This window comes from Enhydra lutris, unplaced genomic scaffold (genome assembly GCF_002288905.1).
Source record: "Enhydra lutris kenyoni isolate GAN:26980312 unplaced genomic scaffold, ASM228890v2 scaffoldscaffold11, whole genome shotgun sequence".
Taxonomy (NCBI): domain Eukaryota; kingdom Metazoa; phylum Chordata; class Mammalia; order Carnivora; family Mustelidae; genus Enhydra; species Enhydra lutris.
This window is the reverse complement of record NW_019154095.1, coordinates 23504462-23525853: the sequence shown is the minus strand read 5'-3', so window position 1 is coordinate 23525853 and position 21392 is coordinate 23504462. Positions and strand designations below refer to the sequence as shown.

Below are 21392 nucleotides of genomic sequence, written 5' to 3'. Positions count from 1 at the left end.
GATCTCCCGTTGGATTTGTAGGTGTTTGCAATCTTTAGATAAGCTATCTAGCTGATCTCCCGCTACCTGAAGTAGTCTCAGCCTGCTACTTCTCCGCCATCTTCCAGAATATTTTATCTTTAAAAAACATGTCACTGGCTACCTAAATGAAGACTTGTGAGACTCTAAAAGCTGTGAAGACCTGAAACTTTTTTTTTGTTGTTGTTGTTGTGTTTTGTTACCATACAGTGCATCATTAGTTTTGGATGTAGTGTTCCATTATTCATTGTTTGTGTATAACACCCAGGGCTCCATGCAATCCGTGCCCTCCTTAATACTTGTCAAGGTGTCCCCTTCCTGAGCTTAATGCTGTTCCCAACAAAGAGCTATATGCCAGTTAGTAAGTCAGGAGGGACAGTTTTATTGGAACATACACCAGGCAATTGTTCTTAGAAGCACTAATCCTTGACGTTGATAAGACCTTTTTTTTTTTTTCAATTATAAAGTTTTAAATATCAGCTTGTTCATCCAAGCAAATGGCTGAGGTATTTGTGGAGAGGAAGAGGGTGGAATAGAAGGTGGGAGAGTAGGGAAAGAAAGGCCCATGCTCTTAGAATGGAAAGCTCTTGGAGCCGCTCTCCTTTTTGAGCTTTGAACCCTGAAACCATTGGTACCGGCACTGACAGCACAAGTTCACAGGAACAGTTTAAGGGTTGAAGGATTTTAAAAGCCCTAGACTCAGGAGAAGATTAAGCTTTCATACTGGGACAGTGGTTCACTTTAAAACACCAAGAAAATTTCTTTCTACTCCTAGGAATTACCTAATACCCAAAATGCTGTCTTGAATCGTAAGATCCATCAGTTCTCGACATTGTCTAGACCTATACCTAAAAGTCCATTGTCAAATCTTTTTAGGCATGTGTTACGCATCTGTGAAAACTTCATTTAAATGTAAACTTTGTACCATGCCATCAGTTTTGGTCTTAAAACTATAGATTAAAAAGAAAAGTGAAGAGAAACTCTATTAGAGGCTAAAGTTCTTTAATATTCCTATTAAAAAAGACAGCACACTTAGATAGCATTTATCTCTGAAGGAAACTATAAACAAATATGTCAAAATGTTAACAAGTAGTAATTCTGAATGCTGGACGACACAGTTCACCCTTTAACAGAGGTTTGAACTGCACAGGTCACTGATCCATGGATTTTTTTTTTTTCGATAAATACAGTACAGTACTATAAATATATTTTCTCTGCCTTATGATCTTCTTAATATTTTATTTTTAATTTAATATTTAATAAATATTAAATATTACTAAATATTAAAATATTTAATATTTTCTTTTCTCTAGCTTATTTTGTTGTGAGAATAAAATAAGGTGTACATATATTGTAATAATTTACATATAATACATACCACATAAAAAACAGGTGTTAATCAACTGTTTATATTATCAGTAAGGCTTCTGGTATACAGTAAGCTATTAATAGTTACGTTGGGGGGGGACTCAAAAGTTATATGCGGATTTTTGACTGCACAGGGGGTTGGTGCCCATAGTCCTACATTATTCAAGGGTCAGCTGTATAATTTTATATATCTTTTAAATTTGACAAAAACAACTTTAAAAAGGGCATGTAAGAAAGGAGCACTATTTAAAGGTATATAATCTTGGGGTGCCTGGGTGGCTCAGTGGGTTAAAGCTCTGCCTTGGGCTCGGGTCATGGTCCTGGGGTCCTGGGATTGAGCCCCGCATTGGGCTCTCCACTCAGCGGGGAGCCTGCTTCCCCGCCCCACCCCTGCCTGCCTCTCTGTCTACTTGTGATCTCTGTCCAAAAAAAAAAAAAAAAAGTATATAATCTTAAAAATTATTCAGTTTTTCAGTTGTAGAAATTATTATTGAAAAAGATAAACAAGTTTTAAAAATCATTTAATATTACCTAGTTTTGGCACTTTATTCCCATTACGTTGACATTTGACTTTCAGAGAGAACTTAAATGTCCCTGAATTTAAAATGAATGAAAGGTGGCACCTGGGTGGCTCAGTGGGTTAAAGCCTCTGCCTTCAGCTCAGGTCATGATCTCAGGGTCCTGGGATCAAGCCCCGCATGGGGCTCTCCGCTCAACAGGGAGCCTGCTTTCCTTCCTCTCTCTCTGCCTGCCTCTCTGCCTACTTGTGATCTCTGTCTGTCAAATAAATAAAAATCTTAAAAAAAAAAACAAAAATAAAAAAATAAAATAAAATGAATGAAAGTTGAGAAGGGATTATCTGGGACAAAGTTTATAAAACTGGTGTTTTAATTTATAAAACAGATTTAAAATATATATACAATGGAATATTACTCAGCCATGAGAAAGAATGAAATCTTGCCATTTACAAATGGAGCTAGAGGTGTAATGCTAAGTGAAGTAAGTCAGAGAAAGACAAATACCATGTGAGTTCACTCAAATACCATGTGAGTTCACTCATATGTGGAATTAAGAAACAAAACAAACAGGCAAAGGGGAAAAAAAGAGAAAGACAAATCAAGAAAGAGACTCTTAACAGTAGAAAACAAACCGATGGTTACCAGAAGGGAGGTGGGTGGGAGACAGGTGAAACAGGTGATGGGAGATTAAGGAGGGCACTTGTTGTGATGAGCACTGGGTGATGTATGGAGTTGTTGAATCACTATGTTGTACACCTGGAACTAATATAATACTGTATGTTAACTAACTGGAATTAAAATAAAAAAATTAAGTTTAGAGAGGATAAAAAAGATGGGAACATTTAAAGCAACAAGTTATAATCAAATAAAATATTAGGAAGAATAAAGTGATTGTAAGATTAAACAACTATTATAGCTGAAATGGACCTTACAAATTCAAATCAATCATCCCTACCTACAACATTTCATAGAATAACCCTGAATGGTTAAATGACTCAGTTACTGTTACAAAGACAGATGGTGGCAGAGCCCCAAAACTGAACCTCTCTACACACCCTATCTCATTTGAGATAGAAACATTTTTAAAGGCATAATTAATATGAACACTCTAACTTTGTTCTGAAGGTTTTCTACTTAGAGAATTTTATGTGGGGATTCAGTTTCATTATCTAAGAAAGTCTGAAATATTCCCATCTAGAAAGTTACCAGTGAAGGAAGACAAAAAAGCTGATGCTCAAAGAAACAGACTAAGTTCTTCTCTATCTCCAAATACAGAACTATGTAGTGTTTATTTGCAGGAACCATCGCAAGCTCATAAATTTCCAGCAGATTATAGAGTGTATACCTGGAAAGTAGGTCTTGATTAGGCTCAAAGAGGTGGTGGTTGTAGAGATTAGGCCAATGAATTTCTCCTACCACAAGGAAACCTGTAAGACTTGAGGTAGGAAAGCAGATTCTCCTTCAGGTTTTATCAGTGCAGTGAGATTATTTTTGCAGACTGAAATTTACTTAGATTACCTGAGGACAATATAAAATCTACACATTACATATTGATATACATACTTTCAATTAAAATTCCTATTTAAACTTGAGGAGTTATCAGTTCTTTTTTTTTTTTTTTAAGATTTTATTTATTATTTATTTGACAGACAGAGATCACAAGTTGGCAGAGAGAGAGGAAGGGAAGCAGGCTGACTGCCAAGCAGAAAGCCCGATGTGGGGCTCGATCCCAGGACCCTGGGATTATGACCTGAGCCGAAGGCAGAGGCTTTAACCCACTGAGCCACCCAGGCGCCCCGGAGTTATCAGTTCTCATAATGAGAATTATAAAGTTAAGGATATGATGTTTGAAGTAGTTGGTGGTACAAAAATATATTAATTATAGGAGTGCCTGGGTGGCTCAGTGGGTTAAAGCCTCTGCCTTCGGCTTGGGTCATGATCCCAGGGTCCCGGGATCGAGCCCCACGTTGGGCTCTTTGCTCAGCAGGGAGCCTGCTTCTCTGTCTCTCTCTGCCTGCCTCTCTGCCTACTTGTGATCTCTGTCTGCCAAATAAATAAAATCTTAAAAAAAAAAAAACAAAAAATATATTAATTATATTAATGAAGTCACTCTTCTTCCTAGGCATACAGCTAGAGTATACTTCCCAGTATCTCTGGCACATAGATGTGGCCATATGACTCAGTTTAGAAAATGTAATAGGAATGGTAGTGATGCCTGGCCCATAAAATCTTGCCACAAGAAGGCTCCTTCTATGCTTCATCACCCCTTTTCGGCTAACTGGTATGGTGACACCCTGAGTAACCTTGGAAGCTACTTGTTGAAGATGGCAGAGTCACCATCACTCTAGATGCCTGAATGACAAGCAATGGAGGAGAGCCACATGCAGGCGTTTTCCTATCAACCCTACACAACCCGAGAATTATTACATAAACAATAAGTAAGCTTTTATCAGGTTAATCCACTGAAACTTGAGGGTCTATGTGTTACTACAAACTAGCTTATTCTGGGCATTCTGGGCGGCTGGGTAGCTCAGTCAGTTAAGCGTCTGCCTTTGGCTCAGGTCATGATCCTGGAGGGCCAGGTTCGAACCCCACATTGGCTCCCTGCTCCCTCTGCTCGCACGTACATGCTTGCTCTCTCGCTCACTCTCTCTCAAATAAACAAAAAATCTTTAAAACTAGCCTACCCTAACAAAATCATATTTGAATCTAATTCTGTATATAAAATTGACCTGAATCTTAGAAATGATGTGAATGACTTAACAAGAAGCAGAAAATGAAAGCTTATAATTAGATAATCTGGTGTTACTTTTTTTTTAAGATTTTATTTATTTATTTGAGAGAGACAACAAACAAGTGGGGTGGGGGGCAGAGGAAGAGGGAAAGAGAATCTCAAGCAGACTCCTCACTGAGCACAGAGCCCAACGTGGCACTGGATCCTATGACCCTGAGATCATGACCTGAGCTGAAATCAAGAGTCAGGTGCTTAACTGACTGAGTCACAAAGGTGCACCAACAATCTGGTATATCTTTCTGGAGAAGAGTACACTGTTGGACTGTGATATAGTCTAAAAATTAAGGAAAACCTATCCAAGGATTTTATGTGGCCGAGGGTAGAATGTTTTTTTCAAGACTCTTTTTTCATCAGTAAAAACTGGTCTTAAATATACTCCCAAGTTTAACATTCTTATGGAACTAAATAAACGTGGTCAGCTGTCTTTTATCAATCAATTTTATTTATTTTTTAATTTATTTTTATATTTTTGTCACTGAGACGATGAAGGTACTCTGCCCTTCTCTGCCACCAACTTCACCTAGGCACCAATATCGGCGAAATAAATTCTTGATCACTGACGCTGATGAAGGTAAATATGCCCTGGTTATAGCACTTAACCACCTTGCCAATGGCAACTTGTATGCATTCTTATTCACTTTTAAAGAGGACTTTGAGACATAACTCATGGTTTTCCTCATCACCCCAAATCATGTCAGAGAGAACGTCAGCATTCAATCTCATCCATCTAATAACTTAGCCTCAAAGCTCTCTGACTTCCCAACTTCAAAACTCAAGAAAAAAAATTCTATCTCTACAATACATTATCACCTAGAACTGCTCCATCTCTTCGGCTACTGGGCACTGCTGGAGAAAAATTATGAACTCCAAACTCCTTTCTCTAGTTTTGCAGGAAGATACCTTTATTCCTATGGAACTAGGACTGTGGGAAAGATAAAGGCAAATTTAGTTCTGAGGAAGTAATAAACTGAGCAAATTTACCTCTGATCCTTTTCTCTGTGAAAATGGAGGTCATTTGCTTGAGACAGAACCAAATGAGGTGTGCTACAAAGTAGCTGTTGTAGGGTTAGAAATGGAGGTGTCGGGGGGCACCTGGGTGGCTCAGTGGGTTAAAGCCTCTGCCTTCGGCTTAGGTCATGATCTCAGGGTCCTGGGATCGAGCCCAACATCCGGCTCTCTGCTCAGCAGGGAGCCTGCTTCCTCCTCTCTCTCTGCCTGCCTCTCTGCCTACTTGTAATCTCTGTCTGTCAAATAAATAAATAAAATCTTAAAAAAAAAATTAAAAAAAAAAAAGAAAGAAATGGAGGTGTCGGGACATCTTAAAAGATTGTTAAACATGTCTCCTTGTCACAGGTTTCTGTTTCCTAAGAGTTTATACCTAGATAGAATTTCTGAGTTATTAGACATGTGAATCTTCAATTTACTATATAATGTCAACCTGTTTTCCAAAGATTTGTACTCCTACCAACAGAGTATAAGAATTTTTGTTGCCAAAAGTTATTGTCAATTTTTTAAAAATTTCACCAATCTAATTGCTAAGAAATAGTTCTTCATTATGGTTATAATTGCATTTCCCTATTATTAATAATGTTGATCATCTTTTCATGTGTTTGGTCTGCTGAGTATCTTTCCCTTAAATGGCCTGTTCAAACCCCCTGTCCATTTTTCTATTGTGTCATCTTTTCTAAAAAATGATTTGCAGGGCACCTGGGTGGCTCAGTTGGTTAAGCATCTGCCTTCAGCTCAGGTCATGATTCCAGGGTCCCAGAATCAAGTCCCACATCAGGCTCCCTGCTCAGCGGGGAATCTACTCCTCCTTCTCCCTCTGTCCCTCCCCCAGCTCATGCTCTCTCTCTCTCTCTCTCTCAAATAAATAAATAAAATCTTTTTAAAAATAAATAAAAAAATAAAAACTGATTTGCAGATCATTTCCATTTATTTTGGAAATTCTTTGCAAGTGCTATGTATTATTAGTATCTTCTGGCATTCCAAGACTTCTATTTTATTAGATATTTTTGTTTTAATGAAGTGAAATGTAGCAGTATCTCCCATTCTGGATTGTGCTATTTGTTTTGTTTTGCAAATCCTCCCCCAACCTAGGGCCAAAGTTTTACCATCATATATAGTCCTCTATGTATCTTGAGTTTGTTTTTTTTTTTTTTTAAATCACATTTAGGATTCTAATCGACCTCTATTATTATGGCATGAGGCAGACATCTAATTTTATTTTTGTTTCCCACACAGAACACTTCACCTTTAATCAAGCCTTATTGTCTTCCATATCACTGTAGCTCAATATTTGAGGACCACCTTATTTAAACTCCTTTCAGCACAGTAATAATAACTATTTTTGTTGTAGTATGTAGTCAATGTTTAAGAATTACTTCATTTTGGGGGTGCCTGGGTGGCTCAGTGGGTTAAAGCCTCTGCCTTCGGCTCGGGTCGTGATCCCAGGGTCCTGGGATCGAGCCCCACATGGGGCTCTCTGCTCAGAGGGGAGCCCACTTCTTCCTCTCTCTCTCTCTGCCTGCCTCTCTGCCTATTTGTCTGTCAAAGGAATAAATAAAATCTTAAAAAAAAAAAAGAATTACTTCATTTTTTTTTTACCAACTTTGTATTCACCATTCCTTCTTGAATTTCAAACTTCATTTTATGTTCATGTCTTCCTCATATCCATTCTTTAGTAATTCTTTTAATAACGATCTGAAGCTGTCCCAATCTTATAAAAATGAATTTATTTTATCCTCATTCCTAAATGACAATTTACCTAGGTATAGAAATCTAAGATAGCAATTACATTCTCTCAGCATTTTGAAGACATATTATACTGTCTTCTGAATTCTATCTATTGTCACAAATTAGTTTTCAATCAGACCAGCTACTATTCCTTTGTACAAATCTGGCCTGCTTCTCTTTATCTTTGATTTTACAGTTTTACTACAATCTGGCTAACTACAGATTTATTATTATTTATCTCATCCAGGACAGTTTTTACTTCCTAAATCTGGGGATTAACATCTTTGGTCCTTTCTGAGAACTGTTCAACCATTTCCCTTAGAATATCACCTATCTCATTCTCTCAGTTTGTACCCACAATAGACAAATTTTAGACCCAGTCTATTTTCCATGTCTATTATTCTCCTTAATATTTACCATTTCTTTAAAAGTGTTACATTCTGTGCAGTTTCTTCAAAACTATCATCCAGATTACTAATTGCCTCTTCAACTAAATTTTATATGCTGTCTTACCTATCCAGCCTTCAAGGACTATATTTTACATGTGTAGAAAGTCTTTATTGATTTTTTTCACTGATTTTTCATTACCTTTAATCATTTTAGATACACTTAACTTACAGATTCAACCAAATTATCATATTTTTTTTAATTGTTAGGAATCCACTCAGTTTATTAACTCTTTTTTTAATAAAACTTCATATATTTTATACTTTGGGATTATGAGCTTACCCTCTTCCAGACCTTTTCTGTAGGAATTACATATGGCCAGTGTTCACACTATTTCCCTCCAAAAAAGTTTTGTATTTCTGTCAGTGACGTCAGCTTTTTCTCTGTTTGGGTAACATAAATTCTGACTCTGAAACCATATGAGGTAGTGAGGGACCATGTTTATACATTCTCAGAAAATGTTTTTTTCCACCTGGAGTCCAGACAGACACCTTAGAGGTTTCCCTATCATCACACTAGGAGAACGATTTTTTTCTAGTCCATTCTTTTGAAGAGGGCTCTGGGTGTCTCAATTTCAACTTACTAAGGTCTTGTTTCCATTCCCAAACAGGCATTAAAATCCAAGTGTCTACAATTTTAGGAATAATAATCCATTGCTTGGGGCGCCTGGGTGGCTCAGTTGGTTGAGCGACTGCCTTCGGCTCAGGTCATGATCCTGGAGTTCCGGGATCGAGTCCCGCATCGGGCTCCCAGCTCCATGGGGAGTCTGCTTCTCCCTCTGACCTTCTCCTCGCTCATGCTCTCTCTCACTGTCTCTCTCTCTCTCTCTCTCTCAAATAAATAAAATGTTTAAAAAAAAAAAAAAATTTAAAAAAATAATCCATTGCTTGCCCAAGTAAGTCACAGCTCATGCTGTTCTAGTAACTAGTTTCCTCTTTATTTCTGCACCTGGCAATTTTCCTTAATGTCTTAAGTACAGTATGTTATTTAAAAGGATGTTTAAAATATTTTTATGACAGATTATATAGTATGCCGTATTGTTAAAACCAGAAGTCTAAACCATTTATTTTATTAAATGGGCATTCCATAATTTATTTATGAGCATTTTCATTTCACTTAAAAGAAAAAAAAGCCATTTTCCTAATACAACATACTTCATATCTAAGAAAAATGGATAGATACCTATTACTCATTCTCTAGTTTTTCCTTAGAAAGGAAACAGATTTTTAGCTAGGTACAACAGCACAAAGAATAAAGGTTACATTCATCAGGTTTTACTGTAGTTAGCTATATAAGCTAAGTAAAAATGACTATTTTGACTAAATTGTGGCCAGTAAAATGCAAATGAAAGTGATTTTTGAGACTTACTGAAAGGCCCATAGAAAAGGAGCTGACTCTGCTATTCAGAGCCCAGGTAAGTAAAGGCTAAGTGACTCGTTTCTCCTGATCCCAAGCCATCTGCTCCCATGCCACCTTATTTTCACTTGATTCAACCAATCTTATTTCTATAATCTCTTTAATCCCTGAGTTTAAAGTTGTTGTAGAGGGCATTCGTAAGTAGAAATGGGTAAGCAGATCACTGTAGAGGGAGGAAGTATGGGAAAGGAAAGGGTGGAAGCTCTATATTTTCCCAAGCTCAACAATTTCATGAAGATCACAGTCGCTTTTAGATTAGGATATAGTGCTGTGACTTACTCAGTAGGATACCATGGTGCCTTTACAGATTTTTCTAGGTTAGGTAGCTCAGACCCCTCTGTCTGTCAAAACCCTGATGCCTAACACTAGTACCAAAGGACTTAAACTCACTCCCTAGGGAACCACTCTGCTATCTTACAATTAAGAAAGCACAGCTGCAGATACTTGAATTTTACAGTATATTTAAGAATACTACTTTCTCAAAAAAGAAAGAAAAGAGAGAGAATGGCACTTTTCTATAGGATCTAAGAAACCTTCCTTAATGAAACCTATCACCAAAATATGAAAAAGACATGTTTCTAGAACTTCTCTATCGGCCTATAATCAAATAATATACCCTCGGGTCCCTGGGTAACTTCTGTTCTTACTTATCTGACATTCAGATAATCCCTCTGTAGTTCACTCCTCCATATCCTTCCAATTTTCACCATTCTACTGAAGATCAATGTGCAAGCCAATCTCTGGCTTTCACCATGTTCTGAATTCTGCTGGGCGGGGGATGTGGATAAAATACCTAAGACACAAAGAGCTACTCTCCTATTAATCTGCCAGCAAATGGCAGGCACATTGATGTTTGCCTGCTTGCCTGCAGTTTTACAAATTTTTAAAATAAGTATTATAATAATTCAGGATAATTCAGGGTAAGTTCTAGATCCTAGTTCAGGATAAGTTCTGGATTTTACTTATTTGGTGGTAATATGAAATATTTTTGATAATTAAATATTTAGTTCATAATATCACCCGGTATTTGTATTTCTTATAAAATTTAGAATATTAGATTCTAAATTTATTTAATTCATAGTATGAATTAAAGATTTTAATCTTACTTCCCAAATAGGATGTATTCACTTTGATTAAGTCTGTGTTATAAAATACTTGAATCAAAATTCTTATCTAACTTTGAAGATGATGATGAAGTAATCACCAGGGCTGGCAAATCAGGGAACAGGACAGGCATATGCAACAATACATGTACACAGTACTGGACCAAAAGGTTACTAAGACTGGATTCTTTACTAGGAGGACATAAAATCCTAATATCCATTTATTGGGAAAGGAATCAATAGGAAGAAAGCCATATGACAACAAAAGTTCAGGTTACACTGATCTCCCTTCACCATAAACCCTAGTCCAAAAGCTGCCTATGACTCACCACAGGACGCTATCATTAAGTTTGATGGTAATAACAGCCTCAAAACCTGTCTTAATCCCTTGGGGATGATAAGTCAATGTGCTTGTATATATATGGAGAATAACAAGTGACCTTCCATCTTTAGAGTAGTAAGAATAAAATTAAAGTACAGTTGACCCTTGAAAAATGTGGGAGTTAGGGGCACCAAACCCTGTACAGTTGAAAATCCATGGATAACTTTTAATTGCCACAAAACCTAACAACCAATAGCCTCCTGTTAACAGAGCCCTGAAAGTCGAGTAACAATTGTTTTGCATGTTATGTGTATTCTATACTAGATTCTTACAATAAAATAAGCTGAAGAAAAGACAATGTTTTAAGAAAATCATAAGGAAGAGAAAATATATTTACAGTACTGTATTTATGGAAAAAAAAAATCTGTGTATAAATGGACCTGCACAGTGCAAACCCCTGTTGCTAAGGACCAACTGCATTTGGAAGAAGTTTAGATGATCCTATTTGAATATAACTAATTTTAACAGGTTGGAGCTAGCTTAAACTGGACATAACCTATGGAGCCTTTCTGACCTGATGTGAAACTGGTTAGGAAAAACCCATTTTGAATTGTTCCCAGCAACTGAATAATCCATTATATCCCTTCCAGAGAAAGAGATAATCCAAATATCTCATCTCATCAGTCAATATTTACATATCAATTAGACATCATCCTTATCAAAAAGCAGAAAAAAATCGAATTATTTAAAATTCTTTTATATACACTTTCTGTATTCTAAATTCTGGAGCTGGAGTATTAAATGAATAAAAGGTAACCTAGTGAATGGGGAAAAAGCAAAAAACTTGGATTCTACTTTCCCAATTTGGAAAAGTAACTCTTTGATGAACATACACTTACTATGCTAATCAATTAAATGATACAGCACTAAATTTCCACATTTTATTTTGCTTATATAATCTATCAATATGTCAAAGCATTAAGGAGTAAAGGTTACTTAAAAAGCAGAGGAGAGGGCACCTGGGTGGCTCAGTGGGTTAAGCCTCTGCCTTCGGCTCAGGTCATGATCTCAGGGTCCTGGGAGGAAGCCCCGAATCGGGCTCTCTGCTCAACAGGAAGCCTGCTTCCCCCTCTCTCTCTGCCTGCCTCTCTGCCTACTTGTGACCTCTCTCCCTCTCTCTGTCAAATAAATAAATAAAATCTTAAAAAAAAAAAAGTAGAGGAGAAACATATCTAGAAAATCTGTTTAGTACACAAAAGACTAGGCATTTTCCTTAATGCTAGATAGATAATGTCATAAATAAAACTTGTTTGATTTTTAATCACATTTTTCTCCAACATAAGAGTGTTTACACTAAACAAAGTAAAGTTACTCAAATTCTTAGTGTTTGGGACAACAATTAAAGGAGATCAGTGAAAATTAATAATCTCCAGTTTAAACTTGCCCATCAAGTTTAAATAAAAGAATAAAATCTCTAGTGTTTTGTAAGTTTGGTCCACTTCCTACGTAAGTTAAATATTACATCATGGGTAAAAAAAAGTACTAATTAGATCATATTACTAAAGTCTGTACATCTTAAAAAGTGGAATAACATACACAAGAATTAAAATAGCAAAAGCTGTGACCATGTGGAAATACCCATTGAAAAACTTCTAGATTTTATGAGCAAGTTCAAAAAGATTTCATGGTTTTCTAGTGGTTTGTGTTCTTTTTAATGGCTATTTCAATCCACCACTCTCCAAATCTATCATGGTTACTCTACAAATTTCTATTATCTTGTTCTCAGGCGATAACATCACCTTCTATTTCATAGCAAAATAGTAATCATCGGGCAAAAACTCCTTCAACCACTTGCTACTAAAAATGAATAATTTCTGTGTCCTCCCATTCCTTCTTCCTATTACACCAGAAATGCCATTGTTCCTATTATCTAAGATTAAATTCTTCCCTAGTGCTTTAACTTTCATTTCCCATCTGTACCCTGGTTCTTGACAAATCAATTAACCCCCCTCCTTCCTTTGGTTTAGTGTTTCTCCTCTTACCTTCAACATTTAAACATATTTTCTTTTTTTAGATTTTATTTATTGACAGAGAGAGAGAGAGAGAGAGATCACAAGTAGAGAGGCAGGCAGAGAGAGAGGGAGAAGCAGGCTCCCTGCTGAGCAGAGAGCCCGATGTGGGGCTCAATCCCAGGATCCTGGAATCATGACCTGAGCCGAAGGCAGAGACTTTAACCACTAAGCCACCCAGGCGCCCCAACATTTAAACATATTTAAGGGTCTACTATCTAAAAAAAAAAAAAAAAAAAATCAAATCTATGTTCCTTAAGCTATTGCCCTCGCTTCTCCCCTTGACAGCCAAATTTATAAAAGTATTGTCAACACTTACCTCATCTTGTCCACATCACCTTTTCTTTACTTTTACTTTCAGCTTCTCCAACTATAATTTGATTTTCACCTCCAAAATATCACCAAGATCATCCATGAACTTCTTATTGCTAAATCCAGTGAATACTTTCTATTGTTCATCTAAGATGAACTCCTCTGGTAGAGCTCATTGATACTGACTATAGTACTACTTGTCTGAAGTACTTACTACCTTCTGTTGGCTTCCATGACTCTCCTGGCTTTACCAGTCTAGACATTACTTCTCAGCTTTTTGTAGGGTTCTATTTTTCTGACAGTTTTTTACATCACTCATGCTCACCAGGACTCGTTCCTTAGGGGCTTTTCTCTTTATGTCCTATATATTCTAAACAATGTCATCCATTCTTATGACTTTCAATGCTTGGTGATTTTCAAATCTATTGGTATAAGCACAGATTTCTCTCCTAAGCTTCTGACCTATGTATCCAACTGGAAGTTTCCCTTCAGCTGTCCAGAAGACACCCTGATCCACTGTAGTTAAAAACATCATTCATGCACACTCCCTCCAACCTTTTTTTTTTTCTTCTGAGGACCTAGTCTCAATGAACTGCTGCACAATCCACCCAGTGCCCAAGACAAAAACTTGATTCTCCCATCTCTCTCATCCCTAAAATCTAGTCAACTACCAATCCTCGTTGATCCTATCTCTTGAAATTCTCTCCAGTGTGGGAACTTCTCATTGCTTCACTGCTATTTCCCTAGTAAAGTTATAACCATTTTTTGTCTAAAGAAATATTATGGGTAAAAATCGTCTGACATATATATTTTTTTAATTAAAGAATATAGAGAATCATACCCTCTAACATTCTCATCTAAGAAGTAACAGCATCTTACCTGGCCTCCTCCCTTTCAGCATTGCATCCCTCCCTCTACTTTCCCTATCCAATCAAAGTGATATTCCTAAAATGCAATTTTGATTATATCATCCTCATGACTAAAAATCTATAATGTCTCCCTACTCTTAAAGTTCAAATTCCTTGTCTTAGAAGGTCTTGTACTATCTGCCCCCTGATTACCTTCTAGCCAACTGTCTGATCACTCTTGCCTCAAATTCTCTGCTATACCTCCACACTGATCTTTCAATTCTGGAAACATGCTATGCTTGTTCTCACACATGTTATTTCCTCCTGGAACACATGTCTTCACCCACTTTGTCTCCTTGTTTCCCTAATAATTCCTACCTATCTTTTATATCTCAATTTAGACATTACTTCTCCCAGGAAGCCATGCTTAATGTCCCAAGCCTGGGCTTTACGTCCCTCCTGTATGATCCCATAGTATACTCTAATTTTCCCATCACACCACTTTAGCATATTGCATTACAATTATTCTGTATCCTCACTACACTATAAGCTACAAAAGGACATGAGTTTTATTTCATCCACCAATAAATCTCTAGTACATACTACACTTCAATAAACATTCCTTGAGTAAAGTATTTGAATGAATAAATGGATGAGTGGAAAGATGGATAAATTGTTTCTAAATGAAACATGAAATGGAAATCTTGATTTTTATAGCTATAAAACTGAAAATAACTGCTTAATACATGAATCTTATGAAATATTAATCATTTAGATAGAATCATGTACTTTAAGATAAATGACCTTCCCTAATACTTTTCCAGGACAGGAACAGGTAATATTCTTTAGCACACTACATGTACCATTTAAAAGAGAAAGAAGTGGAGGGGAAAGAGATTAAAGGAGCCATTTAGTGATGGAACTCCTTTATTGATAGTAACTAAGAGACTTTTGAAAACTAGTATGGGAATCTGGTAGTCAACAGTTTAGATATATAATTTTACATGAGCAACTACCTCAAAGTAAAAACATTAAAGTATTTAATACTAAAAGCTAAGGACTCTAAAGAGAATGAATCTGTTGTCTTCTCATAAACTTAGAAAGAGAAGAAAACAAACATGTATGCACTCTGCACCTACTATCTAATGAAACTAAAATTAGTTACTGAATTCAAATATACTACTAATATTATGACTCAGTGTCCAATCATGAATCCTCACAGATAACACAAAGAGGTGATACACCCATTATTTTACCTTGCATTAGCCTTCTAATATCTAAAGTCAAATGCAAATTTGCATGGATGAGGTGATTTTGTGAAAGCAAGCTTTTTAAAGAACTGTCATAATAAAATATTGTAACTTACTTTAGGAGTTAGCATTCATTCAGTCATTAAGTAAGAATTTATTAAAAATCTTAAGAGCTACAAAATTTATGTGCTATATGGAAGACGAATGAAACCACCCTCAAAGAAGCTTCAAAAATTTAGGGTTAATATAATTGTTTTAATAATCTCAAATATCTTCTTTAATCTTTACATAGAAAATGGCATCCATTTCTCAAAAATTACTAAAGATAAAGTATATATTCAATCAATAAGAGGGAAGCTACATTTTACTTTACTCAGTATTCATAAACAGTCCAGCCCCCCCAAATTACATAAACAGAATTACATGTCAGAATTCGAGAATCAACTAGGAAGTGACATTAAACCCAAATACTATTTACCTGAATTCCAATTCAAAATACAGCTCAATGTTTTTATTATATTTTTTAATGTGGAGATTATAGAGATCAAGGAAAAAAAAACTGGTATACACCTTCATTCAAACTGATTGCTGTGCACTATTTTACAATTTCCAAGTCTTAGAAGAGAATTACAGATGAGAATTTTCAAATTTAAGTTCAAAATCATGAGAGTTTCATTTCCTGATTCCCAGTGTGGATCTGAATAAAGACATCCATAAAATGTAACAATCTTTCACTGCAACCCAAAAAGTACATGCACTTTTATAACTCCTGGCTTGGTATAACCAGAAAAAGGATATATTTTTTTTCCAAATTCATCCAAATTTTATTCTGTGATACTTAGGGAAAAAAATAATCTATAATTAAATCACTGTACATGAATCCATAACATGATCATACCTCTAGAATGTGTGTCGAACCTGGTGGATTTGCCATGAAGTGATCCAGAAAACAAAAAGAGGGGATCAGCCACCTAGTTTAGCCTCCTATACAAAATGTTATTCTGCATAGAATTAACCTATCCTCAGTTTTACACCTCTGAGGCTTCTCTCTATAAAAATTTAGGAACCGTCTCCATTTACACCTCTGGCAGATTCTTCAATATTCTGGGGAAGAATAAGCATAACTTCCTGTCTCAAAATGTGCTGCCTTGGATTGGAAAAATAGATAATGAAAGCAATTTAAAAAATGCACGATTACTGGCAATTATTATAGAACTATACCAAAGAAATACAAATATTGCTCTCTTTTCCACTTGAGAGTAAAACTATGTGCAAGTCACAAAATGATGTATTCTGTTCAATAAGTAAATTATGGATTAAAGTGTATTAAGCAACCTAATTTTTTTTTATTTTGAACCTTTTGAAACAAAAAAACAACCCTAGAACAAAATTTTTTCCACTAATAAAAATAATGTTTTAAGGATAAAATTGTAGGGTTCTAAACAGAATCTTGTCTCCCATCTCTTTATAATATTAATAAAGTTCAAGGCCGTGTCTACTGAAAAATTCTGGCAAGCCAAACTTGCACAATTAAAATAAATACAGTGTCACGTGATTGGTCTCCTAAAGCCTGGAATTTTGACCTTGACCGAAGTCTTCTGAATTCTAATGTTATAAATAACCAGTATTTAGATGAAAAAAAATCTTAAACTATTAATTCTCACAGAATGTGGTTATGCCTTTTCAATGCATATATCCCATGCAAATGTTTAACATGGGCTTATTCACTGGACAAAATGTATTGTGTGTCTACCAGGGCTAGGCCCCATATCAAGCAATGAAGATATAAAGGAGACACGACCAACACAGTGCCCCTCCTTAAAGTGCTAGAAAAAGCAGAGAAGACAAATAATTGCAAAAAGTCATCACCTAGAAGTATAGGATATGCAGGGGGCATTTTTACTATCTATAGAGTAAGGGAAAGCATCCTGGAGAAGTTGAGAGTCAATGTCTTAAAAACAAAAATCTTCAAGGCTATGGTAATAAAACTGTTTATCTGTAAGTTATGGCTATTCACACCTATCAGTTAAATTCTATATTCCGTAACATGTACAGGTTAATTTATTACTAGGTTTACATTTAGCATAACATGCTGTTTAAAAGAAGTTTTATAAATCAAATTTCTCATAGTTTTAAACCACAAAAGGAATAATTTCTAACAGTTCAGTAAAATCAAACGAGCATAACGAGTAAAGTGGCAACACAGGTTTAAATATTTCTGAAAAATGGAAGGCTGACTTCATGAGTTTCTTTCAATCTCTTTCTCTCTTAACCACAATAAAGTCACAGTAAAAGGATTTTTTTTTAAAGATAGAAACATATAAGAACTAAGAAAGAGAAAAGGAAAGGAGACTAAAACAATCAAAAGAATTCATCAAATTTTTACAAAATGGAGAAGATGAGGGAGTAATAATTGATAATTGACCTGGGGAGGGGGGCAGAATGCCCCTATATTCTCAATACTGGAAGACTGCGGAGGAGAAGACCAAATGGAAGTGAGGTGACTGGAGATGCAGACCCCAGAAAGGATAAGACCTTAGGAATTCAAGGAGTGGTGAGGTTAGAGTAAGTGATGGGGCTGAAAACAGAGCATTAGATAACAATAGGTAAAGACATCATTGGATACTTTCCCAACACACAGGCTCTCACATACAGGTGCATGTGCACCTGCACCTAGATTACAACTCCTGCAACTTCTCCTATTCTTTGGAGAAACTCAATGACACCAGAGAAAAGGACTTATAAAACACTGACATTTGGAGGCACCTGGGTAGTTCAAGTGGTTAAGCATCTGACTTGATTTCAGCTTAGGTAATAATCTCAGGGTTGTGAGACTGAGCCCCGCATTGGGCTCCACACTGGGCATGGAGCCTGCTTAAAATTCTCTCTTTCTGTCTCCCTCTGCTGCTCCCCTCTCCCTCTCTAACACAAAACCAAACCATAAACAAAAAAAGCACTGACATCTGGATGCCACTCTATTAAGAAGCCCAGATCACCAAATGAAAAGCCATTCTCATGTACAAATAGCTTCTGAGTAGCTCTCAATATAGAGAGGTAACAACTACAAATATGTGAGGAAAACTTCCAAAATGAAAGTGAGAGCTTAGAAAATCAATCAGGAACAAAAATTAACATGGAAGAAACTAAACAGTGCACAAAGTGGAAGACAATTCAAAAACAAAACAAAACTATGATTAATATCCTTCCAGTAAAAAGAGAAATTTAGCAGCCATAAAACAAAACAGAAGGCTGTACCAAAGGAACACTAGAAAACAAAAGATTAGTTTTGAGTTAAAAAATTAGAATGACTGAAATAAAACTTTCAATAGGACAGCTGGAAGAAGAGTCAAAGATAGCTCCCATAAAAACAAGCAAACAAGGGGCGCCTGGGTGGTTCAGTGGGTTAAACCTCTGCCTTCAGCTCAGGTCATGATCCCAGAGTCCTGGGATCAAGCCCCGAATTGGGCTCTCCACTCGGTGGGGAGGCTGCTTCCTCCTCTCTCTCTGCCTGCCTCTCTGCCTACTTGTGATCTCTCTCTCTGACAAATAAATAAATAAAATCTTTAAAAAACAACAACAAGCAAACAAGCAAGAAGATTAAAAAGTTAGAACGGAAGATTAGAATTAGATTAGGATCTGTCAGGAGGTGTAACTTTAGACTAACAGAGGTTCCAGAAAAAGAAAAAACAGAAGATGGAGAAGTGGAAATTGTCAAAGAAATAATATAAGAACATACAGAACTTTCACACATGAATTTCTATACTGAAAGGATCCTCAAGTTCCATCACAATAGATGAAAAAGTGCCCACATAAAGCTCTTCATTATGAGTTTCAAAAAAGCAGGGGGTAAAAAGTTTTCAGGGAGCCTGGGTGGCTCAGTTGGTTAATCGTCTGCCTTTAGATCAGGTCATGATCCCAGGGTCCTGGGACCGAGTCCTGCATCAGGTTCCCTGCTCCGTGGGGAGTCGGCTTCTCCCTCTACTCTTCCCCCCTTGCTCTGTGATCTCTCTCTCATTCTCTTTCTTTCTTTTTTTTTTTTTTTGTTTTAAAGATTTTATTTATTTATTTGACAGATAGAGATCACAAGTAGGCAGAGAGGCAGGCAGAGAGAGAGAGAGGAGGAGGCAGGTTCCCTGCTGAGCAGAGAGCCCGATGTGGGGCTCGATCCCAGGACACTGGGACCATGACCTGAGCCGAAGGTAGAGGCTTTAACCCACTGAGCCACCCAGGCGCCCCTCTCATTCTCTTTCAAATAAATAAAATCTTAAAAGAAAAAAAGTTCTCAAAGGGGGGTAAAGATTGATTATAAAACAAATAATCAGAATTGTGTGATTAGAGACTTGGGAAGAGTCAGACAGAGGCCTCTGGTATCATCTGCAGAGGAATTTTTATAAACACTAAGCAATTATACCATAATAGGTACAAATAAATAAATAAATGAATAAAATTACAAAAACAAATTTATTGAATGCTCACCACATGCTAGGGGTACAATTCTAACTATTTAAAATGTATTAATTTAATTTTCATAACTATGAAGGAAGACACTATTAAGTGTGGTCTTTTTTTTTTTTAAGGTTTTATTTATTTATTTGAGAAGGAGCACAAGCAGGGGGAGGGGCCGAGGGAGAGGGAGAAACAGACTCCCCGCTGAGTGTGGAGCCAGATGTGGGGTTCAATCCCAGGACCCTGAGATCATGACCTGAAGTCAGACGCTTAACCAACTGAACCATCTGGGTGCCCCAAGTGTGGTCTTTTAAAAACCACTATACTATCTCTCAATTTTAAAAGCAAAATAAACTTTAAGGGCACCTGGGTGGTTCAGTCGGTTGAGCCTCTGCCTTTGGCTCAAGTCATGACCTCAGGGTCCTGGGAATGAGCCCCAAGGGGGGGCTCCCTGCTCAGCAGGTAGTCTGTCTCTCCTTCTCCCCACCCCCATGTATGTGTCGTGCGTGCACTCTCAAATAAAATCTTAAAAAAAAAAGTAAAATTAATTTTAAAACAGAAGAAAATACTGTTTTAATGCTCTTTACCTTCCTAATCTGCTTCCATATCAACTATGGTTGGTGAAAAATTCTGTCTTGGTCAATGGGGACACAAGTTTAATGTATGGGGGGGTGGGGAGAAGAGGAGTAGCAGATGAAAGTTGAGGGAATTTGCTGCTAGCATTTTAAGTATTCATTGTACAAAAGCACTTTATGCTATGTATTTATAATTTGCAGCTAGAAGGTCTGTAGCACAGTGGATTCCCTGATTTAAATACATCAACAACCTCCACCAAAAGAACTGATGCACTTACCTCAGACCACCAACATGTGTTTGGGCAAAGAATAAAGAATACATTTCATTAAAGTTAAAAACAGAATAGCTACCTCTTTTCTAAATTTTTGTCATCTCAGCCCTTCACACTCTTTCGTCTTGCAAAGAAAACTTCCCTAAATGACTCATGACTATTTATTAACTACAACGATAGGACAAAAACATCGTGCCCCACTCCCTCTTGCCTTACCCTCATCTTTACCTTACATTATCAGTTGCATGATACTTGAACATTTCATTTAAAGATCTTCTGTAGGAGTTAGCCTCTTTCAGTTTCCTATTTGTGCTGTCCTATCCATCTTCTCACTTATTTTCCTCACTTAAGAGTTTCTGATTTGGCGGTGGAGTGGGAGGGGATGTATACTCTTCTGAACAGATTTTTGTTTTTTCCATTTCCAATCTGGGAATATCTTCCTTCTTTCTGACCTATAATAAGGAAGTTACTCGGTTTGGGCATTTACTCTCTTGGGACTAATAAAGTGCTATACAATAATGTCGTTACTTTTTAGACCTCAGACCACTGCTTCAAAACTCATCCTCCTGCACTGAACCTCCTGGGTCATTTGCTGTTACCTGGTCCAGCCTGGGCGTTCCTATCTCTCACATACCCAGCCCTCCACTTTCTGCCTGTTACACCCTTGCCTTCTTCGCAGTCTTTTGTTTTGGCTTGGGGTTTTGGTTAATAGATTGTACTGCAGCAACCTCTGCGGTCCTGATGCATCAATGACAGCATCATCTGTGTTTTCCCGACAGCTGGGTGCACAGACCCTAGCTAGCCTGCCTGGCCTACGTCTCGGTCTCACAGGAGGTCCCCATGTGCGGCCGCAGAGCTCACACTGCGACAACCTCCACTGCCGGGTGTCACGGTGGCC

At 36.9% G+C, this 21392-nt stretch overlaps 1 protein-coding gene and 1 pseudogene across 1 annotated transcript in view; both read right to left on the bottom strand.

Annotated features, from left to right (window-relative positions):
- Positions 1-21336, bottom strand: part of LOC111144390 — a 26862-nt pseudogene extending 5526 nt beyond the window's left edge.
- The window catches only part of LOC111144599 (mitochondrial calcium uptake family member 3), a 125463-nt gene that overhangs the window by 103541 nt on the left and 530 nt on the right, over positions 1-21392 (bottom strand). The gene's annotated exons all lie outside the window — the stretch shown is intronic.